General features: G+C 36.7%; 1 protein-coding gene across 9 annotated transcripts in view; it reads right to left on the bottom strand.

Moving 5' to 3' along the window:
* The window catches only part of CDK14 (cyclin dependent kinase 14), a 721,193-nt gene that overhangs the window by 432,930 nt on the left and 265,457 nt on the right, over positions 1–22,806 (bottom strand). The window lies entirely within an intron of this gene.

The following is a 22,806-nucleotide window of genomic DNA, read 5'->3' on the forward strand; positions in this document are numbered from 1 at the left end:
AGTTTGCTAATTTCCATTTCAGGAAATACCCAGAAAGTCCACATTCCAAAAACTATACCAGCTTAAATCCCAATCTGAAAAAATTCCTCATAATTATTCCACTTCTATTCATTTAGGGCAGGCACTAAAATGCTGTCTGTAAAACGGGAAGCTTAAGGTTTAGGCTATCAGTGCTCTAAGGGGGTTCTTGAAACCCATCACATGTTTTAACCATTTGCCTGCATGTGGGATTACTCTAAATCATTAGGAAGTTGGACGACTTCACTTAACAATAATAATTTTTAAAAAATCAGTTGAGCTAAATCAGATGGGCATTTTAACTGACGGGTCACCATGGAAGCAGCTAACATAGCTAGAGAAGAAGATCACTATGTTTTTCAAAAGTAAATCTGTCCCATCCTACTAAGTTCATCTCCAAACTGGAATACAAAACTTGAGCACATAAAAGAGCTAATGGAGGCACCTGGGTGGCTCAGTTGTTTGAGCATCTGCTTTCGCCTTAGGTCATGATCTCAGGGTCCTGGGATTGAGCCCTGCATCGCATTGGTCTCCCTGCTCAGTGGGGAGCTAGCCTCTCCCTCTCCCTCTGCCACTCCCCCTGACTGTGCTCTCTCTGTCAATTAAATAAAATCTTTTTATTTTTTTATTTTTATTTATTTATTCATGAGAGATACAGAAGGAGAGAGAGGCAGAGACACAGGCAGAGGGAGAAGCAGGCTCCATGCAGGATCCCAGGTCTCCAGGATCACGGGCTGAAGGTGGCACTAAACCGCTAAGCCACCTGGGCTGCCCTAAAATCTTTTTTGAAAAGTAAATAAAATAAATGTTAATGGTTACAGATGTTTAAACATTGAAAATAGTGTTTTTTCTAATACCAAAACTAACGGATGCAAAGAAATAATACTGTAAAAAAGAAACACCAAATAACACTCATTTCAAAATCCACAAGGTCCCTACCTGCTTCCCAACTTCCCTCATTCTCTTGCCATGCCTGCCCCACTCTGATTTTATTTTAGTCTCTGACTTTTGCCCCACTGTTCTCTATTCTATGTTCAAAACCTTTCATTCTTCCTATAATCTGGAGATTTTATAGTTTTGATTAAATAATTTTATGGCCTCTAGTTTGTCTACGAAGCTAGGTAAACTTTATTGTTCTCTCGAGAAAAAATAATTCTGAAATTGCTTTTAAAGTTTTTTTTTTTTCTTTATTGCTGTTAAGTTTCCATATCTTCATTTTTAAAAGCAGGGAAACAGAAGAATATCCCATATTGTTAAAATAAAGTATCTGTGTATTACATACAGGATGATTCCACATGAGGGATACATGTAGCTACTGTATGAATGGATATAGATACAGATATATACAGACACACAGATACAAACACAAACATAAATATTTGTATGTGTATGTATGAGCACAGTGGAAGCAATACAAGAAAACATACCAACCTGTTAACATAAGGTACTTCCAGACACGTGGAATTGGATTGGTCAAGAGTAAGATTACTAATTTTTACATACCCCGTATTGTTTGAATTATATAATAAACATGTCTGATAATGTAATTTTTTAAAACCACTGAACTAGGAGAGCACATATAATTGAATTATGCCCTTTCTTAAAATTTTTTAAACAAACCAAAAAAAAGTTTATTTATTTTTTCTTTTTAATTTTTATTTATTTATGATAGTCTCACAGAGAGAGAGAGAGAGAGGCAGAGACACAGGCAGAGGGAGAAGCAGGCTCCATGCACCGGGAGCCCGACGTGGGATTCGATCCGGGGTCTCCAGGATCGCGCCCTGGGCCAAAGGCAGGCGCCAAACCGCTGCGCCACCCAGGGATCCCGTTTATTTAAATCTTAAGCATCAGCTCTGTCCTAAGAGTAAAGCACAGGCTGAATTTTAATTAAGTCAAATGACAAGGATTATCATCAAACATTTTTAGCAAAACACAATACTATTGAACGTGCCTTGAAAAGACTTAAGGCCAATTCCTCTACCCATGATCAAAAACGAACAATTTATCACAGGTAGGTGAGATGCACTCAATATTTTTAAGAATTTATGTTTTCTTCTTAAGGATGTGAAAGCAAGAGGCAATAGATGTGTTGTGGATGTGAAACCACCCACATCACTGAAGTAAGTAGATTATAATAATGTATAAACACATGGGCCTGAGAAGTCAACAAACCTCAAGCATAAGAAATACAAAGAAAAAAACAAGAAAGCACATCAAAATCAAATTGCTTAAAACCAGGGATAAAGAGAATATCTTAAAAAGGAGCCAGAAGGGATTTAAAAGATAAGTATAACAGTAAATACTTAGAAACTAAATAATACAAAAGGAGAATTTAAAAAGTATCTTGAGGGATCCCTGGGTGGCTCAGCAGTTTAGCGCCTGCCTTCTGCCCAGGGCCTGATCCTGGAGACCCAGGATCAAGTCCCACATCAGGCTCCCCACAGGGAGCCTGCTTCTCCCTCTGCCTGTGTCTCTGCCTCTCTCTCTCTCTCTCTCTCTGTCTCTCATGAATAAATAAATAAAATCTTTTTTTAAAAAAAAGTATCTTGAACTAAATGAAATTTAAAAAATCAAAATGGCAGAATGTAGGAAAACTAGTACTTCAACTGTAGAAAATTAATAGTACTGAATGCAGATATAGAAAAAACAAAAGATCTCAAAGCACTGTGATTACACCTTAAAATACCAGAAAAAGAAGAGCAGGTGAAACTCAAAATAAGAATAAAAATAATAAATATCAGGGTGTAAATACATGAAATAGAAAATCAAAAGCTATAAAGAAAATCAATGAAACCAAAATCCGGTTTGTTTTCAGAGAAAAATTTCTTTTAAAGATTTATTTATTTATTCATGAGAGACACAGACTGAGAGAGAGAGGCAGAGACACAGGCAGAGGGAGAAGCAGGTTCCTCACTGGGAGCCCGATGCGGGACTCGATCCCAGATTCCGGGATCACGACCTGAGCTGAAGGCAGGCACCCAACCACTAAGCCACCCAGGCATCCCTCAGAGAAGATTTTATTTTAAATAAATAAATAAACCTCTAGCCAGACTGATAAGGACAAAAGGTAAAAAACAAATACTGCCAATATCAGAAATTGGAAAGGTGATATCACTACAGACTCTACAGATATTGTGAACAAGTTTATGCCAATAAATTCAGCAACTTAGAAGAAACAAATTCCTTGAAGGACAAAAACTACCAAAGTTCACTCCAGAAGAAACAGATAAGTCTATGTTTATTAAAGAAATCACATTTATAGCCAAAAACCTTGCCACAAAGAAAAAGCCAGGATAGGCAGCACTATTGGCAAAGTAAACCATACATTTCAGGAAGAAGGAACACCAATTCTACAGAAACTCCAAAAAAAATTAAAGAGGCAAGAATACCTCTCAACTTATTATATGTAACCAGCATCATTTCAACCCTAAAACCAGACAAAAATATTACAAGAAAATGACAGATTGATTTCTCTCATGAATCTAGAACTAAAAGTCACTGGCACACTTTTAATAAAGTTAATCCAGTAGTACATAAAAAGGATAATAAATCATGAAAAAGTAGAATTACTCCCAGTAAGGCAAGATAAGCTTAATATTTGAAAATGTGTAGGTTGCCATTATAGGGGCACCTCAGTTGCTCGGGTGGTTAAGCATCTGACTCTTGATTTAGGCTCAGGGTTGTGAGATCAAACCTCATGTTGGGCTCTGTCCTAGGCATGTAGCCTGCTTGAGATCCTCTCTCCCTCTTCCTCTGCCCCTCTACCTACCCCCCAAACACGAGTGTGCTCTCTCTCTAAAACACACACACACAAAATGTGTAGTTTACCATTTTAATAAACAATGGTTTATTAAATCATTTAGAGATTAACAATCTCTAAAATGGTTTCTAGTGATGGCTACTTCCAGGTATTAATACTCTTACTTAGTCCCCAGATCTTGAATGTGAGCTATACTTTCTGACTTGTCTTCAACAAATAGAATATGGCAGAAATCACAGGATTTCATTTCAGAGAAATAATTATAAAATAACTGTGGCTTCTGTATTGGTACTCTTCCTCTCTCCCTCTCTCTTAGATTACTTAGCCCTAAAGAAGGTCAGCTGCTATGTCATGAGGCAGCCTTGTCAAGAGACACATGTGCAGAAAGACTGAGGCCTGAAAACACCAATGTGATCTGTGCTTTCAAGGACAACCACAGCCCAGCATACTGCTTGACCAAAACTTCATGAGAGACCCTGAGCCAGAGGTACTCAGCTAAGGAGTACCTGAATTCTAGAACCACAAAAAATGTGAGATAAATAATGTTTGCTGTTTCAAGATATTAACATTTGGGGTAATCTATTATGTGACAATAAATAACTGATATACAGATATTTTTAATCATAGGATCATCTCAATAGACTCAGAAAAAACATCTGATAAAATCCGTACCCATTTATGATAAAAATTCAATTAAAAAATAAAAATGGCTATTTTTATGGCTGAAATTAATAAAACAAGAAATGAGTGTTGGTGAGATGTGGAGAAACACTTGTGCACTGTTGGTGGAAATGCAAACTGGTGAAGCCGCTATGGTAAACAGCATGGAAGTTCCTCAAAAAGTTAAAAGAGAAATACTTTATAATCCAGCAATCACACTGCTGTTGTAATCACCCAAAGATTACAAAAACACTAATTCAAAGGGATGCATGCACTCCTATGTTTATAGCAGCACTATTTACAATAGCCAAGATATGGAAGCAGCCCAAGTGTTCACTGATAGATAAATGGATACAGAAGATGTGGTATATACACATACATACAATAGAATATTATTCAGCCATAAAAAGAATGAAATCATGTCATTTGCAAATACATGGGTAGAGCTAGAGAGTAAAACACTCAGCAAAATCAAAGAAAGACAAATACTTTATGATTTCATGCATATGTGGAATTTAAGAAACAAACAAGCAATAAAAAAGAGAGAGAGAGAGAGAAAGGGAAATCAAACAAATAACAGACTATTAACTGTACAAAACAAACTGATTTTACCAGAGGGGAAGTGGGTGGGGGGTTGGGGGGTGAGATAGGTGATGGGGATTAAGGAGGGCACTTCTCCTGAGGAGCACAGGGTGATGTATAGAAGTGCTGAATTACTATATTGTACACTTGAAACTAATATAACATTTATTTTATTTTATTTTAACTAACTGAAATGAAAATAAAAACTTAAAAAAAACGTTTCCTCAAGCGGTTAAAAGGCATCTACAAAAAAAGTAGAGTGACATAAAAGTTAGTGGTGAGAAACTAAATACCTTTCTCCTATGAACAGGAACAAATCAAGGATGTCCACTCTAACCACTAATTTAGTATTCATTGTGTTATAAGTTCTAGATGATGCCACAAAGCAGGAGGAAGAAATAATAAGCATCCACATTGGAAAGGAAGAAGTAAAGCCAACTTTATTCACAGAAGATATCATCTAGGTAGAAAATCCAATAAAATCTACAGAAAAAAATCTCCCAAGAATTAATAAGTTTATCAAGGGTGCAAGATATAAGATCAATATACAAACAAAAGCATTTATATTTCTAGATACTATCAACAATCAGAAATTAAAATTTAAAAAACAATTTAGCAAAAAATAAAAAACAATTTACAACAGCTTTGAACAATACAAAATACTTAGCAATAATTCTGACCATATATGTGCAAGATCTATACAAAGGACTACAAAACATGGCTGAAAGAAGTAAAACCTAGAAAGAAAGAGAAAAGAAAGAAAGAAGAAAGAAAGAAAGAAAGAAAGAAAGAAAGAAAGAAAGAAAGAAAGAAAGAAAGAAAAGAAAGAAAAGAAAAGGAAAAGAAAAGAAAAGGAAAGGAAAAGAAAAGAAAAGAAAAGAAAAGAAAAGAAAAGAAAAGAAAAGAAAAGAAAAGAAAAGAAAAGAAAGAAAAGAAAGAAAAGAAAGAAAAGAAAAGAAAAGAAGCCAATTCATGGGTCTTTCAATTTATTGTGACACTTTCAGAAAGAAGTTAATCTCTGTGTTTCAGCCATAAAATGTTACTAGTTTCTTAATTTAAAAGGAGATTTACATATGTACATATAAATCAAACAAGGTAATAAATGTATATAAAATGATAATATAAAAAGATGTAAATGTGGATTGAATTAATACATGGCTAATGGGAAACACTACAACTCTATCCTTGAAAATAGCACCAGGAAGCATAGTGCCACAGGAAAATCTTGTAGTTTTGCAAAGGAGACTGTGGAGCTAACTCTACATTCCACTTAACCCTCTATTCTATTTTTTATGCAAAGCCTTAGAACTATCTTAGTAAAACATATTTTATCAGATAAAATATTGGGATTTTTCTATATTTATAGGAAAATATATGTGAAAAATTTTTTTCTAGATATATGGGGGAAATTTCACTAGGCAGTATAAATTTGTAACACATGTATACTAACAGAGCCACAGCAAAAATGTTAGCAAAGGCTAAAGGACAAATGTCACTTCAACATGTCAGCAGAAGAAAGAAGGGCTGTAAGGGCACCACTGAAGCTGAAAAAATGAACTTCATTCTGAACAAGTTCATGAAGCCACATAAACTTCCATAAACCTTTCATTTGCTGTTCTTTGTGCTAACCAATTGGCTGGCAAAACTAAGACTCACAAGGTTATGTGTTAAGTTTAGGAGACAGAGATTCTCTAACTGGAGGTTTTGATAAATTCTCTGAATCTCTACAATTTAAGAGAAATTGCTATGGAATGTACTGCAAAGTAGGGCCTTATGTCTCTCTTCATGCTTTATGTGAAGTGTCCTACATTTATATGTTGTCAGGTAGCGTCTCATTTCATAGATCTGACTATGGCACATTTATGGATAATTGCAGAAACCAGTGTGAGCTGTGCACAGTGGAAAACCAGGTTCTCTACAGTATTCTAGCATTAAGACAGAAGAGTGGCAGCCTTTTCCTAATTTTCAAGGGAAAAAGTATTTCAACAAAATTTCTTAAACTTAAAACAGTTCCCTACAAACATTCTTAAGCATTTCACATTTATCATTTTTGTCCTCTACTAACAAACAACAAAACATAGGTAGAAAACTATCACTAACATAAACTTCTTGGAAATAGTATAGTTATATGGAAATATGCATGTCTACAGTTGTGATTTTATTTGCTATGTTCACAACATATTTCTTGCTGGTCAGTTCCTAACTCTTATGATAATTTTCAAATGTATCAGTACCCACAGTGGTTTGCAGGGGACCATGCTTCCCAGGTACTCTAGAAACAGACCACACTAGACCCAGAATCTTATGCAGCTCCATGCAGTGGACTAAGACCACTGTCCACATTATTGCACCCTTCTCCTGCAGTGCCTTGCTCAGCACCTGGCCCACAATAAAGCTCAGTAAGGTTCTGCCAAATTAATATATCAGATGTAAGAAAGTTCATTCAAATAAGTAGTCTTCTTGCTGTTGCTAACAGGCCCAAAGCACTGAAAAATTTACCGTCCAAAAGTTATTGTCAAAAAGACAGCAGTCTCAACACAAGAATAATAAACATACATATTGATGCATAAAAGATTTTTTTTAACCAGCAGCTCATTGTGATAGAATTCTAAAGTGACACGGAATGTCCCTCACCTTTGGAAGACAGATAGCTGAGTCAGATAGCTCATGACTATACCCCCAAAGCAATGTCTCTTGCTTTCGAATAATCCCCTCCCCTTTGACTGTGAAAGTGATGAGATATCACTCCCATAATTACATTCTATCATGTGGCAAATGGGAGATGATCCTGAGTGGGCCTGACCTAATCAGGTGAGCTCTTTAAAAGCAGAGAGTTTTCTTCAGCTAGTCTCAGGAAGAAAAAGAGAGATGTGATCTGGGTAGCCTGGCAGAAGCAAACATTTCATGCTGTGAACTGAAACAGGGCTCCACGGTACAGCACTGCGAGGCAGCCTCTTAGAGCTGAGAGTGCTCATCGGCCAAGCTGGCAGGAACATGGGGACGATGGTCCTGTTACAACCATGAGAAAATTATTTCTGCCAACAACTAGTGAGATAATTAAGAGGATCCTGAGTCTCAGGTAAGAACCACAACCACACCTAACATCTTGATTTCGAGTGAGCCCAAGGGTAGAGAAACCAGCTGTGCCGTGCCCGGACTTCACAGAAACTGAGCTAATAAGCTGGTAAGTTTGTGGTAATAGGCTACACAGCAGTAGAAAACTAATACATTCACTTTACTGAAATTGCTTGAAGTACTTTGACATTTGCGTAGAATGTTCTTAGGAACTTGTTGCAGACACCACTTTCTGAATTTGATATACTGTATCAGATCCAGGAAAAAGTAAGTGACAAGTCTTGTGACCATTATCAATTTAAATGGCCAAATATTGCTAGTTTTCTGCACAGTGTAACTCCATCAGCCCACAAACACAGCTCTACATAATTAAGGTTACACACAATTAATGCTGGTCTCCAATTTTCCTGAGGTTTACATGAATAATACCATTATCAGCACCCACTCTGTACATGTATCTTCATCCAGGAAAGTAATCTATACTTGAATTTTCCATGCAGGACACAATGACTGTTCTGGAAAAGTTTCAAGTTTCCAATATTTGGGACAAACGGCTTAAACACGATCTCGCCAGCTCTGCTAACCACGAGCAGAACAGAAAGAAGAATCTAGGGCCTTTATGAAGATAAGAGGGAACCAGCCTTGTTGACCTCCTGAGCTTGTCAGACAACTCACCAGGCAGACTCCAAAAAAGAAGACAAAAGGGCTTGGGCCCAGAGAAAGATGCAGGCAAGTGGAAGTAAGAATAGTACTCATTCCCCACAGAAAGCTGCAATTTCTGGCAGCTCAAAGAATAAAATTATTGAAGAACCCAGGGCACATAAAGAGATGAGCAAGTACACTGGAGTCCTAGCAATGAAAGAGGGTTCTAGAAGTCAAATTATACACTGTGCTACTCCCCAACACCCAAGTCTTCATCTGATTCCTTCTATCAAACTCAGCAATCTACATAAACATCCTTCCCTCCCACAACAAAATGCTTATGGTCAGTGCAGTAGAAAGTCTTGAAGACACATAAAATCTGATATTTTAACAAAACTGAAGGACAGAAGCATGATACGTCAAACAGAAAAAAAATCAATGGGAATCCATAACCTCAAAAAGACAGATTCTTCCAAACACCAAACAGTAGCTCTTTGATGCATTACTTTCATGTGTACCCTAATGCCCAGATTTTGGTCTATGTTCCAATTCTCCACTATGAAAAAAGAGGAATCCTTGGAAGGTAATCTGATTCCAGTTCACAGGACAGGAAACACAAAACAGCTGTGAAATATCCAGCTGTTACCAGAAAACTAGGATCCCTTCACAAATGTCAGGGGCAATGCAAGAAGGGGACAAAGAAGTCTGCCTATAGGGATTCCTAACAGCCAAATTGTGATTATGTATTTGGGCATTACCAGGAAAATAAAACTATGGTTAAATGAAACAAGGGGAATTATTGAAAGACCATTATGACTTCAAAAAAGCAAAGCTAGTATAAAGGGCAAAAGGCAGTTATAAAATAAAAGAGGCATGAATGGAATAGGATATGGTTGGTTTTAATACATGGAACTGCATTAAGAAAGGAGGAAGGCAACTAGTGCTAGCAAAAGTAGGAACTGTACCAGCAGCACAAGCATAGGAAGAGCAGCAACAGGGAATGCTCTTAACAGGGCAGGTCAATCTAACACAATAACAGACTAAATAAAGAATATGCAATGTTGCCTAAGCAATGCTTTACAAAGAACATGTCCAGGAAGACACCAAATTGCAAGGAAAACTTATGTGAAAACAGGGAGCAGAGGCGTTTTTTGGAAATGAGTTAAATTTTAATAACTAAGAGAAATTTAACCCTTAAAAAGAAAACTCAACTGACTGCTAACCAGTGACGCAGATCTGAATCACTTTGGAAAAAGCAACGGAGACCCAACAGTCAACAGCTCAGATCCTGTAAGCCCAGCTATTCTGAAAAGGCATTGTTTTTGTTTGTGGATCTCTAAAGATTACACAACCCCAAGAAGATTTTAAAAATGTTACTGAAACCCCTGAAATAATTTAAATAAGTAGATTATAACCCTAGGAAGGTATAAAAAGACACATAAATAAAATTAATTAAACCCACAATGTTGGTCTTTTAAATAGGATGAGTGTAAGCATAGTAATATAATTTGCAATAATCATATTTGTACTTGTTTTCTTTAAGGTGTCTGAAATATGTTAAAATAATCAGTCATACTAAATTAGTATTCAAAATTAAGGAAATTTAATTAAGTCAGTAGTCAATGCTTAATTGGACTGAGACAAACTGGTTTTCAAAATTATACTTATTAGCTATATATTTTTTAAGAACATAGGCACCTATCCAAGTACAAAGGCCATAACTGTTGATGTTTCAGGCACAGAAGACCCTGGGATGCCATCAGCTTTCCTTACACATACTTTGTTAGTGCCCTCTGCCTAAGGCACACCTACCTCCTTCCTCCCATACCAAGTCACGTTCCTACCATATTGTTCAAGACTCTATTTTCATGTAGCTGTCTTATTTTTCCAGCACCATTTATTAAACAGACGGTCTTTTTCCTATGGTATATTCTTACCTCCAGTTGTCATAGACTAATAGACCATAGAAATGTGGGTTTATTTCTGGGCTCTTTATTCTGTTTCATTGATCTATATGTCTACTTTTATGCCAGTACCATACTGCCTTAATTACTATAGCTGTGCAGTATAGTTTGAAATCTCCAGCTTTGTTCTTCTTTCTCAAGATGGTTTTGGCTATTTGGGGCCCTTTATGGTCTTATACAAACTTTAGTATTATTTATTCCAGTACTGTGAAAAATGTCATTGGGATTTTGAAATTGTGCTGACTCTGTAAATTGCTTTGAGTAGTACATATTTTTAATAATATGAATTCTTCCAATCCATGAGCACAGTATATCTATTTATTTGATGAAAGAAATTGAAGATTTCTTTCATCAATGTCTTGTTTTTAGAATATAGGTCTTTCACCTCCTTTGTTAAACTTATTCCTAGCTATTTTATTCTTTTTTGATGCAAATGTAAATGGGACTCTGGTCTTAAATTCTTTCTTTTTTTTTTTAAAGAAAATTTTATTTATTTATTCATTAGAGACACAGAGAGGGAGAGAGGCAGAGACATAGGCAGAGGGAGAAGCAGTCCATGCAGGAAGCTTGACGTGGTGCTCAATCCCCGGTCTCCAGGATCGCGCCCTGGGCTGAAGGCAGCACTAAACCGCTGAGCCACCCAGGCTGCCCCTTAAATTCTCTTTCTTATAGGTATCAGTGTACAGAGAAACCACACATTTCTGTTAATATTAATTTTGTATCCTTAAAGTTTAATAAATTCATCAGTTCTAACAGATTTTTAGTAGAGGATTTAGGATTTTTTTTATATGTAGTATCATGTTATCTGCAAATAGTGACAATTTTACTTCTATCTTTCTAATCTGGATGTGTTTTATTTCTTTTTCTTGCCTAGCTGCTATAGTCAGGACTTCCAATACTGTGCTAAATAAAAGTGGCAAGAGTGAGCATCCTTATCTTGTTTCTGATCTTAAAGGAAAAGCTTTCAGCTTTTACCACTGAGTGTAATGTAACTGTGGGTCTGTCATGTATGGGTTTTATTATGTTGAGGTACATTCCCTCTATGCCCACTTTGTTGAGAGTTTTTATCCTAAATGGGTGTTGAATTTTGTCAAATGCTTTTTCTGCAGCTGCTGTGATGATCATATGATTTTTTTCCTTGGTTTTGTTAATGCAACAAATCTGTTTCCATAGGCAAGAACAAAAGTGGAAACAAATGGGACTGTGTCAAACTAAAAAGCTATTACACAGTGAAGGAAACCATCAACAAACAAAAAGACAACTTACTAAATAGGAGAAGATATTTGTAAGTGATATATCTTATAAGGGGTTAAGATCCAAAATAGATCTTTATAGAACTTCTATAACTAAATATCAAAAAAACAATCTGAATGAAAAATGAGTAGAGGACCTGTATAAACACTTTTCCAAAGAAGACTACACATGGCCTACAGATAGATGAAAAGGGAAATGCAAATCAAAATCACAATAAGATATCACCTTGCCCTGTCAGAATGGCTATTATAAAAAAAAAAAAAGCCAAGAAATAACAAGTGTTGGGGAGGATGTGTAGAAAAGGGAACTCTCATGCACTGTTAATGGGAATGTAAATTTGTGAAGCCACTATGGAAAACAGTTTTGAGGTTCCTCAAACAATTGAAAATGGAAAGATCATATCATCCAGCAATTCCACTTCTAGGTATTTATCCAAAGAAAACAAAAACATTAATCAGAAAAGACATCTGGACACCATGTATGTCAAAGCATTATTTACCCAAGAGAGGAAGCAACCTAAATGTCCATCAACAGATAAGTGAATAAAAAAGGTTTTATACATATAGTATATATAAATATCACAGGATATTACTTAGCCATATTAAAAAAAAAAAACATAATCTTGCCATTTGCAACAACATGAGTGGACCAGGAAGATACTATGCTAAGTGAAAATTCAGACAGAAAAAGACAATCACAGTAGGTTTTCACTTATATGTGGGATCTAAAAAACAAGCAAATGAAACAGAAACAGATTCATAGATACAAAAACAAACTGGTGGTTGTCAGAAGGGAAGGGGGTGAGAAATGGGTGAAATAGGTAAAGGTAAGTAAGAGGTACAATCTTTCAGTTATAAAATAAATAAGACTTGGGGATATACAGCATAAAGAATACAGTCAATAATACTGTAGCCACTTTGTATGGTGACAGATGGTAACTAGACTATTGTGATGACCATTCCGTAGTACAGATAAGTATCAAATCACTATATTATACACCTGAATTTAATACAATATTATATGTCAATTATTCTTCAATTTAAAAGACGACTCTTCTCAAAAACTATTTTTGCTCAGAAGCCTTTGTAATTAAATCCCACTCACCACTTAGTTTGCCCCAATATTTTGTGTACCCTGAATTATAATTATTCTTTTTGTGATATTTTAAACCTCAACAATTTGATTGTCTCCTCCAATTGGCAAAGACTGTTTTCTATTTATTTTATAGCCCCCCAAGAACACCTTCTTCAAATCTCTACTTGAAGGGTCTAGCAAAGGTTTTTGACTAATTTAGGGAAATACGGGCTTTAACATAGATTAAGAGTGGTTTTCTCAAATGACAGAATCAAAAGAAAACACATTTGGTACCTATTCCCAAAGCCAATCACAGGAAATAGCTGTGCTATCAGTGCTGTCTGAAAATAACAGACAAGCCAATTAACGAGAATAAGGCTAGGTCTTCTCTATGCCTGAATTTTTGTGCTTTGTTCCTGCTGTTTGGAAACTAAAGTGACAAAATTTACATAAGCAGGGATGTCTCGTGGTACCTGAAGGCAGATAAAAAGAAGAAATCATCACAAATACCAAAATAAACTTCTGTTATTCTTTTTCCCAGTAAATTCAATAGAACCTAGAATTCAAACAAGGTTAGAGATGCACCCACATATTTGGGTGTTCATCTAAATCAATTATTTTGAGTCACTCATCATTAACAGGGGTCTGTACATTACTTGGCAGACTCAAAACTCAGTAAAAATTGTTAGAAATTTAAATAGTATTAGAGGCTCCAAAAGTCACAGTTTGACCTATGATTTTAGCTTGGAGCTATGTAAATTCCAGACAAATGTCTACCAAATTCACAGCAATGGATTTGAAAGAGCACAACTTAATTCAGTTAAGGCTGGCATCCATTTCAAGTGAATTCATTCAGGCTGAAAATTGTCCCTTTGAATCAACCATTTTCTGGTGATGAGCATTTTACTGAATTCATGGTGTGATCTTCTCCACTTCTTCACCCCACACTCTTCATGAAGACAGACACTAGGAAAAAAGTGGCTTAAAGAACTCTATACTAACCCATAGCAAATATGCATGCTGCCAGGCAGTAAGCTAAATCATGGTCTTCTGATGTTCATGAAAGAAATATCCATGACAGGCCCAATACAAAACTGGCAAATATAAATAGGCAAAAATCTTGATACTACAACAACTCTTAACTCTTGTTTTTTTCCCCTCCCCTACCACGCTCTGAGAGTCTGATGGGTTTCTCCTACTCAGTGTCTCCTCTCAAAATATGCTCCCAATAAAAAAGCCCATCATCAGTCATCTACAAGTTTTTGAACACTTAAAATTGGAATGTAACCTCTCCCAGAATTATTTGAACTTTAAGCATTATAGAATAAAAAGCTTCATTTCTTTTAAAAAGAATTTCAGCTAGGGGTGCATAGGTGGGCAAGGTATTCTGGTGGGGGTGGGGGTAGGGGGTGGAGTAGGAGGAATTTCTAATGCCAATGGCATTATAAACCATGACAGCTGCTTTCATCTCTAACCTAAACGTACAAGATCTACAAATATGCTTCCTCTCTTTGTAGTCTTTTTCTCATGTGTGCGCATGGGTGTGTGTGTGTGTGTGTAAAGGTGGCAATGTGAATGGTTACACAGAACACAGATATTGGATGTGTTATCTCTTTGTACATAAAGGGATATACACATGGGTGTTATTTTTACTTATAGCTAGGTTTTATCAGAACCAAGATCTTGCCTAAAATCACCTTCAGAATATTAGCTAACTTCCAGGCAAGCCTCCTGCCCATGTAAGTCACATAAGTGACTGAGGACAATCACTTAAACTCTCTGAATCTCAGTCTTATCATCTGTATAATGATACAGCTGGAGTAAATAGCTCCTAAGACCTTTTACAGCTTGACTGTTCTATTATGAACTCCAGGCAGCCATTTGCAGCTGGTAAATGATTTTAAATAGATCAACTACATAAGGCCAGACACATAAATTTATTTCTTGTGCTTCCTTTTACATACCATTTCCCTTAGGATTTTAGGTTTAGAAAGAAGGTAGACACGTTCACACCACAAATACCTGCTGATCTCTCCGGTCTCTGTGGGTCTTCCTTAACTCCAAAATCCTAGCATTGTTTCTCAATGATGGTATCCCAGGCCTTTTGGCTGACAAATTATTTGTGAGCAGCATGATGCTACAGTCACATCATAGGATGTTTGGCAACCCTGGTTCTGTCTACTAAATGCCAGGTGCATCCTTATGTCACTGCCACTGTCACATGTCAAAAATGCCCTCGCAAAAGAACTAGGATATTTGTACATTGTACTTCATGATTTGTCACTTAAATGTATGCTGCCTTATATGCTTTCCTATAAGCCACTGTGGAATTTGTTTTCACGTGTTTGGTTTATTCCGTTGGGATGGGAGGACGTCTTTGTTTTGCTCTATTTCTCATAAGTTCACTATATTTCTATGACCAAACTGTAAACATGTTGAGCACAGAAATTATCTTCTGATTCTTTAATGTTCCCCAAAGCCCAAAAGATGGCATGAAATGGGCATTCTATTAATATTTACTCAAAGATGGACTGTTTTCCTTATATGATCCTTCCCCCTTAACTAAACATATTTTATTTAAAAAAATTAGTCCTACCTACATAACAATAAGGCACCTTCTGACGCCAGATCTTTTCCAGTCAATGAAAAGGCTTTCACCAGCTGTTCCTGCTCACCAGAATTCAACATCTAGTACTGTGATTTAATTTGAAAATGCTTATTTTTCTACTGACTGGTTTCTTTGGAATCTGACCTAATTTCATTTAAATCCTGAATCCACTGGCTAACAGACACAGTTGAATGGAGAATTCTTGAGGACACTACATTCCTCTATGCCACTTCAGTGACTACAGTTTTATTACAATCCTTACTGGGCTTCAATGCTTACTACTAAGAGGCTTGATGATTATCTTGCTAGTTTTATTATGAAATAGTAAATATTAAATTTAGGTGATCTTTGCTTAAACTTTAACATATGTTGCTTAAATAATTTTATTTAGCCCCTTTCCCTTCTCTTATAATTATACTCGAGGGGCACCTGGGTGGCTCAGTCAGTTGAGTGGTTGACTCTTGGTTTCCGCTCAGGTCATGATCTCAGGGTCGTGGGATCAAGCCCCACACTGAGTCCTGCATCAGCATGAAATGGGAGTTCTGTTCACTCTCTCTCTCTCTCTCTCTGCCCTACCCCCTGCTTGCACACACATGTGCTCTCTCTAAATATATAAACAAAATCTTTTTAAAAATTATACTCAATTTTAGGTATATATGATACAGTTACTTACAAGTTCGCATAGACAGATGCTTATATTTACTGACCTCTATGTTCTCTATTTCACCCAAATAATAATGATAAACATTTAACACAAAATTTAATGAATACATATGGTAAGGGTAAAAATGCCCTTTCTGTTGGTTGCTATGGCCTACATTGGTTTTTTGTTGTTGTTGTTAATGTAGCTATCTTTGGGAATCAGGATTTCATCTGGAATATTCTCTAACACCTTTCTGTTGTGGACCAACAGCACTGGCAACACTTGAGATCTCAGCACCCCCCCTCAAGTCTTACTGAGTCAGAACCTGCATTTAAACACTATCTTTAAGGGACTGGAGGACATGTTACAAGTTTGAGGAGCAGTGCTCTAAACCATATATAATAGATTCTGCTGGTATGGCCAAATAAGGGATTTAGATTGTGTGAGAAGTCAAGAGTTTAAGAGGCAAAATTTATTTCAAACTCTGGGTACCATATGAATGATGATCATTTCAATATTCCTTGGGTAACATTTTTACGCAAAATTCCCACAAAGGGTCATGGCAATTTCAGATAATTCTTTAACAAAACTTTGAAATATTCTGAAATAATTCTGAAATAAAATAGTCCATTAAGGTATACCCAAAATATTTATGCATTTTTTAGAAGCAATACGATCAGAATAAGTGAAAAGTAGAACAAGAAGAATACACATGTGTTACAACAGCATATGTAACATTATTTCCTGTGTAGAAATTTGTGGATTTATGCATTTCTAATACAGAAGCATTGTTTTGCCACTGGCTACCATATCGATGAAAAAAATTACCACAAGGGATCCCTGGGTGGCGCAGCAGTTTAGCGCCTGCCTTTGGCTCAGGGCGCGATCCTGGAGACCCGGGATCGAATCCCATGTCGGGCTCCCGTTGCATGGAGCCTGCTTCTCCCTCTGCCTGTGTCTCTGCCTCTCTCTCTCTCTCTCTCTCTCTCTCTCTCTCTGTGTGTGACAATCGTAAATAAATAAATAAATAAAATTAAAAAAAAAATTACCACAAAATTAGTCCAAGGAGATGTGAACCCAGAATCTTGCTTTGCCCTTTATTCACCAGAGTTTATTTGGTGACTTTGAAAGAAAAAAGAAAAAAGAAAGAAAGAAGTCACTTTAGGATCTAGAAACAGTATTTTTAAAGGAACTTACACTTGTAAAGTGCACCATGTATCCTAAAACAGGTCCTCCCTTGGAAGGAAAATAAAAAGGCCTTTGCCTACATGGCATAATTGAATATGTCCCACCCCACTGGACAAGGGACAGGAAACCTTCTTCACGAATAGAAGGACATGGCAATTCTGTGGAAGTCTGGGTGGCTTTCTGTCACTGTTTCCACCAAAAACATACTATATATCCCAAAAAAGGTCAAAAGGAGAAAGAAGAAGAAAGGTGAATTTTCTCTCACTTGATGTCCATAATTATACACTGATTAAAATTCCATCATGGATAAGAGTCAAGAGTGTAGCATTCATATCATATGGCCAAATGAATATATAGTGTTGGGAGTTGAAAGATTAGAATTGACATCTATATTACCTACCTCTCCCATTTATAGTCAGAGGGCTCAGAAAGGGGCTATGTAAAACAAGAATCCCCACATGCAATAAGGGAGTGGCTTGGTTGAGATTCCACAAAGCAAAAGCCTATTCCAACCTACAAAATTCTAACAGCTGCAGTGAGGAACTGGAATACCCATTCTTGACAAAACAGAAGACTCAAGCTACACGAGTGGCTCACAACGCATGGCTAACTAGTTTCTTCATCAAGACACTATTCCCTTAAAGCCCTTATTATAGAAAAGAAAGTCTGTTTCTGCAAATAACCTTTTCCCCCTCTCTCACAGAATTTACAGGTTTAAATATAGCTTTTCTTTTTATTCTGTTTTGTCTTAAGTCCTACCTAACCTGAGAAAGGAAAACCAGAGTGTTTTCAAAGGACGCCACACCATGCAGAGGTGTGAAATAAACTAGCAAGAAGGACTAATATCACCTATAGCGATTTTAAAATGTCTACCATTCCAGAAGTACTAATGATACATGGATAAGGCTGAGCTCAGATACAGTTGTATGAAACCATGAACATGGTCCAGGATGCTTTCTACCTATATGCTTACTGTTTGAGGGTTTTTTGGGTTTTGGTTTTTGGTTTTGTTAACATCACAAGGACCAGAGAAACTGTCATTTGTCTCAAAGGCTGTGCAAACGATAGTCTCGGTGCCTTCTGAATTGTTTTGCTTCTCCTCTGAATTTCATTGCACCACCCATAGCTTCTTTGTACTAAACTGGGCCAGTTCTTCCTTCATGTTTATACCTTTCAAATATCTGTAGCGCGCTGTTCTGTCCCTCATGTAAGATCAAGCATCCAGGAGGCATAATAACATTTAAAATGGAAACTGAAAAAAAGACACTACTGGAGGTACTGGCTGATCCATTAGGGCCTGAATTTCCTTCCCCTGGTAACCATATGAACAGCATTTAAAAATAAAGATTATAAATATTTTTAAATTCCTTCCCTGAAAGAGAAATAAAATTGTACACTATCTTTTTACTCTGAAACAGATGGCTACATAAATAAGTACAACTTATATCTCCTCACCTACAATAACCATCTTTTTAATAAAATTTAGAATGTATTATTAATGCTTGAATAATAATTTGGTGACTAATGTCAAGAATGATGTTATAAAGTTTAAAAGTTTAATGTCTTTATTCTAATAAAATAAATGGAAATACAAACCTGACCAAAGAATTCAGAAAAATATAGGGCATCACTCAATATAGGATTGACTTTTGAAGCTCTTAAAATTTTCAGAGAATCCTATATGGGTCACTAACCACACAGAGCTTATGAAGAGAAACACAGGGAACAATGAATCTCTGGGGGGAAAACGGAACTATTTTTCAATGCAGCTTTATTAACAACTGGTCCATCTCTTGTAAAGAGCTAAAATTTCAGCAATAATAAATTTGACGGCAATCCATTAATAATAGAGTTCTCACTGATTTCATGAGGACTGGTTCTGTCAAACCTTTTCTATGACTGAGTAAAGTCAATAGTGAATCTGAACGGAGAGAGTCAAGGTGAATAGAGCAGAGCAGTGGGATACACATATCCTGCTGCTTGTCTGCCACCTGAAAATAAGCCCCAGTGCTTCCAGGAACATTTCACTGTCCTCTTTGAATTTTAGCAAGAGATCTCATTTAGCTAAGGAATAAGCTACTGGGGCAAACTTGTATCAGCTGGGCAGAAGAGGAAGTTTCTAGAACAGCTATTCTTCCAAAACCTACCAGATGATAAATGGAATACTGGAGCACTTTTTCAAATCCTCTTTTTATTCTCGTCAAACACAGTAAAACTAAAAATTGCCATATATGCTCAATAAACAAGCAAACTGGAAAAGAAAGCTTAGACAGGATAAATTCAAGTTGACAGAAGAGAGAGATGGAAATTAAGGATTTTTAGATAACAATGATAATGATGATGGTTATTATAGTGCTCTTATTATATAACAGCTATGATGAAAAATGATTTATAAGTAGTTTTTCTTTTTTTTTTATAAGTAGTTTTTCAATCTCTACAACAACACCAAGGAGTATGATAATTATTCTGATTTTTCAGACGTTTAAATTGAGGCACACAAGAATTAAGGAGCATATCCAAGATGACAAAGAGAGTAGGCAGAGGGGGAAAAATTTATTCTAAGACTCTGACTACAAAGCTCAAGCTCTTGACCACTGGGATGTCCTCCTCACATGTTCCCAGGATTTATATTGTGAGAAAAATAAGCAAAGGCTGACCTGGTCTGCAACATTTCTCTCATTCTCTCTTCTCCTGATGCAAAAGAAAGCACTTTTAAAGCTGAGCAAAGTGAGTCCTCTCTGGTTTAAGATTTTCTGATCCATCCTCTCTTCACCCCTCACTAATTCCACCACCTAAACTTAACATGCCTTTGATCAACCTGATTCTAAATCAGCCTCATATCAAAAGTCAAGGCCAAACAGAAAAGTAGTTAAGGCAGGCAGAAGCATTAAGATCATTAAAAAAGGACAGGCTGATGGGGAAGATGGACTGCCTCAGACATTAGGCACTGCCATGTTCAATCTTCCTTTCCCATATATGTTTGTGTTTCCTGATTAGTATGGTAAAAGCATGGACATAACCCACAGACTGATCCAATCTAAGAATCATCAAATCAGTTGATGGCAGATAAATGGATACCTCTGAGAGCCTTAACTTGGCTTTCTAAAAAGATTCTCTATGAGAAAAACCATCTGGATTTAAGATAAGCAGTATCAGGAAGAAACTTGAGAAAGAGAATGCTATATTGATGAAACCAAGCTTACCTCATCCAATGGAAAACTAATATGGCAAAAAGCTTATACTCTCCTCTCCTATTCTTCTCTGCCCAACACAGAAGATATATGGGGTTTTTAGACTGTCCGTTGAAAACAGCAGTAGGCAGTGAAGGAAGGTTTGCAGAGGGTATCAGGAGACTGAGTCAAGTCTCACTTTCCCACTGGCTGAGCAGATGGTGATGAGCCAATCAGACAACACAAGTGCTAAAAACCTGCCAATTCTAAGAGTCTTTAATTCTGTAGGGGGACCTCAACATGACCGGATAGAGCAGGGGAACTGAAGAAGAGTGGGTGCAATTCAAATGTTAATACTGACAAAGGCCACAGTTCAGCCTTCCACTGAATATTTCAGCTGACTGTTGCTTTCTATCACCAAAGAAATGACATGAAAACCTAAGTAGCTCAATTACCATGCTCAATTACCAGGCCATGTAGAGAATGCAAATGTAATATATCTATAGATCATTCCCTCAGTGCATTTCTATTCCTCATTCCTTGCCCCTCTCCACAAGCTTTTAGTTTTAGTATCTCTATCTATTATGGTATCCATATGAAAACTTGATTTAGTGAAATCATATAAGGAAGAAGAGGGAATTCTGGTGTTTTCCATACAAATATCAAAGCATATATTGGGGCGCCTGGGTGGCTCAGTCAGTTAAGTGTCTGACTCTTGATTTCGGCTCAGGTCATGATCTTAGGGTTGTGAGATCAAGCCCTGCACGGGGCTCCGCACTGGGTATGGAGCCTGCTTAAAATTCTCTCTGCTCCTCCTCCACTAAAAAAATATCAAAGCATATATTAAAAAGTAATGAAATTCTGGTACCTGCTACAACAGAGATGAAGCCTGAAAACATGCTAAGTGAAATTAACCAAACATAAAAGGATAAATGTTGTATGATTCCATTTGATGAGGTTCCTAGAATTGGCAAATTCAGAGGCACAGAAAGTAGACTAGAGATTACCAGGGACCAGGGGGAGGGAAACTGGGGAGTTATTATTTAATGGGTATAGAGTTTTTCTGTTTGGATGATGGAAAAAAAAATTCTGGAAATGGATAGTAGTGTTGGTAGCAGTACTTTGTGAAAGTACTTATTGGCAATGAATTGTACACTTAAAAATGGTCGAGTATGGTATGTATATTATATATATATACCAAAATTAAAAAATGAAAAAAAATCAGAGCATACAGTACCTGTATTGTGATTGCCCCAAATGAAAGAAACCTGCTCCAAAATTTCTCCTGGAAATATCTTAAAAAGAAGTACAGTACATGGAAAGATCCATGTGGACAGGCACCTGATCTTTTTGACTTAACTGTTACAAAGCATTTACACTGTTACACAGTAGGCTCTCCATAAGTGTTTGTTTAATAAATAAATGATTAGGGGATCCCTGGGTGGCGCAGCGGTTTGGCGCCTGCCTTTGGCCCAGGGCGCGATCCTGGAGACCCGGGATCGAATCCCACGTCGGGCTCCCGGTGCATGGAGCCTGCTTCTCCTTCTGCCTATGTCTCTGCCTCTCTCTCTCTCTCTGTGTGACTATCATAAATAAATAAAAATTAAAAATAAATAAATAAATAAATAAATAAATAAATAAATAAATAAATAAATAAATGATTAAAAGGAAATAGAAGGAGTCTCCTAAGGAGAAAATATAATATTTAAAAAGTATCAAATTTACTTATTCATAAGAAAGAATATTCCAGAGCATATTCCAGAGAAAAACCCCAGTGCTACTCCATCTAAGCCCCTTCAGGGAAGGGGGTATATATATTACTGCATTGTACTTCCTCACAGTAGGTCTTTACAATGTCTTACACATAGTAGATGGCTAATAAATGTTTGCAGAATGAGGAATTACAAAAGTGTATGACTGTGGGTCACCTGGATGGTTTAGTCAGTTAAGTGTCTGCCTACAGCTCAGGTTAGGATTTCGGGGTCCCGGGGTAGAGCCCCAGCTGGGTTTCCTGCTCAGAGGAATCTGCTTCTTACTCTCCCTCTGCCAATGCCCTGCTTATGAGTGCTCTCTCTCTCTCTCATATAAATAAATGAAATCTTTTTTTTAAAAAGTGTATGATTGTAAAATCAATGTCCTATAACTATTCCACACTTCCCCTTTTTAAA

The sequence above is a fragment of the Canis lupus genome, chromosome 18, assembly GCF_048164855.1.
Source record: "Canis lupus baileyi chromosome 18, mCanLup2.hap1, whole genome shotgun sequence".
Taxonomy (NCBI): Eukaryota; Metazoa; Chordata; class Mammalia; order Carnivora; family Canidae; genus Canis; species Canis lupus.